Here is a 2,112-nt window from a genome sequence, read left to right as displayed (position 1 = left end):
AATTCGACGGGACAATGTCAACACTGCTATCACTCAAGAAACAAACAACTGCAAGCATATTGTCTGAAATGATGGAACAACACGGTCATACAGTCGCAAAATGAAAAAGGAAACCAAATGTTAAAGGGCAACTCCGCTTACTTTTTATGATCTTTAATTTGCCTTAAAATTGGTTAAATACACTAATAAACAGAGAAGAACCAGACACCAAAATATTTTCACAAAATAAAATTCTTTCACTAGGTTAATAAATTTTCAAATCTGGAGTTCACCGCGAATGTACGTGACGTCACTTTTTCCCTGTTTGGGCTATTGTGGGACGTCGAACTTGTTTCTGACTGGTCACGAAAAGTTTAATGGTACGAACCGAACGCTGTGAAAGTTAACTTGGGCCCTCACTCAGCAGAGCGGAAAAAAAGTGCGATATCTGGTTTTTGAACTTTCTGCACGATCTGCAAGCGTGCATGCACGTGACGTCGTGCCCTGAAAAGGGCGGTAAAATGTGAATGTTGGTTTTGGCATCGCCGTTTTCTCAATAACTAATCTGAATTTAGAGATGGAAACTAGTTTGTCGGGAAGAGCAACGTTGGGGCATTCAGGAAATGTAGTTCGTTTGGGTAGCTCAAAAAGTAAGCGAAGTTGCCCTTTAAAGCATCGGGTAAAATTTAATTTAGACAAACTAGACAGAATGAAGCAACGGGATTACCAAGTACTCATTGCACAACCCTACGTTTCTTACAACACACACTTGGCCTGCACACTAGACAATGGCCACACTTTACAAGAGGACAAGGTGGACACAGTAAAAATGCCCAAATCACTGGACTTGCAAGGGGAGGTGAAAAAGTCGCGGGATGTCATGAATTGTCTCCCGAGGAGTACTTTCGATCCTACTTTGTCGAAACAAAAGTCAGAAACAAGGACGATACTCGAGTCAAAAAGAATACAGCAGTTATCCCCAACGGTTGATTTGAGCAACAAATTGGGGGAAGACAGAATCGTGAAACTGCGGCCCTTCACACGAGCTTGGCAGCTGCCCTCCCATATGCATTTGCTTGTAAGCCACTTGAGGTTGGGCATCTTTCTGGAAAGCATAGAGCTTCCTGCTAGTCTTAAGCTCACGTATTCTGTTGTGCAACTGCTCAAGGGGCCGCGTAGAGCTTCGAACGAGGCGTTTAAGCTGGAACATGAAGCTCTCAGCTGGGAACGCACTGAAATTATCGAGTGCCCCATAGTTCACAACATCATCAGCCAAATGCACTAGTCCGTGAGCATTATACGACACCTTTCCACGGCCGTACAATGATTTGAAGGAGTGTACAAAGAAACAAAGAAGCTCCTTGGCATAATTGTTGTATGTGGTGCACATGCTCGGGTTTCCAAGAATCCTGATTGCAACATGGAGCGCAAGAAAATGCTCATATCTCTCTTGGTCTAGGACACCTTTTAGCACTACTGGACCCAAGTACAGCAGGAAGCAACGATGTTAGTTGCTTTCCAGAAGCCTAGGTCCTTCAAAGGCCGAGGCAAACGTGCAAACTCTGTGCAACAGAACTGTTTAAGGTCAAGCAGCCGCTGTGACACTTCATTCACTCTCACTGAGGGCAGGCGGTAGGACTTGCTTCCTTTCATCCAGAGAAGCAGCAACTTTTTGGTAACGCCAACGCACACTAAATGCATGTAATCTAAAGGAAACTTTGACACAAGTCCTAGAGGCAGTGACTTCAGTAGAGTGTCCTTGACGTGGTGCTCTTCCTGGGCTTTTTGTGCGAAAGCTTCACCTGTTCGTAAAGGTGCATCAGTTTCTAAAAAGACTACTGTGCCATCTACAAACACGCCCTCCTGGGTGTATTTGCCACAGCCAAAGTAGCCCGAGTGCGACTTGATACCCAGAAGAACGCTTTTGCTGGAGCATCACATACAAATCCCCTAATGGTCACCGTGAAGAGCTGCCCAGGAAAAGGGAGCCCATTTGTAAGAAGATTATCAAGGTCATCAATAAATACCGAAAGGTACTCATCGACTGAGGTTGGCTTCAAGTGGCCATTGTAGCAACCAACAAGGAAAACTCCACTACCAGTTATGTCCGGTGTTTTCCCAAGTATTGGCCAA

This window comes from Ixodes scapularis, unplaced genomic scaffold (assembly GCF_016920785.2).
Source record: "Ixodes scapularis isolate PalLabHiFi unplaced genomic scaffold, ASM1692078v2 PGA_scaffold10__122_contigs__length_95168666, whole genome shotgun sequence".
Lineage (NCBI taxonomy): Eukaryota > Metazoa > Arthropoda > Arachnida > Ixodida > Ixodidae > Ixodes > Ixodes scapularis.
The sequence above is the reverse complement of the archived record's forward strand: the minus strand, read 5'-3'. Positions refer to the sequence as shown.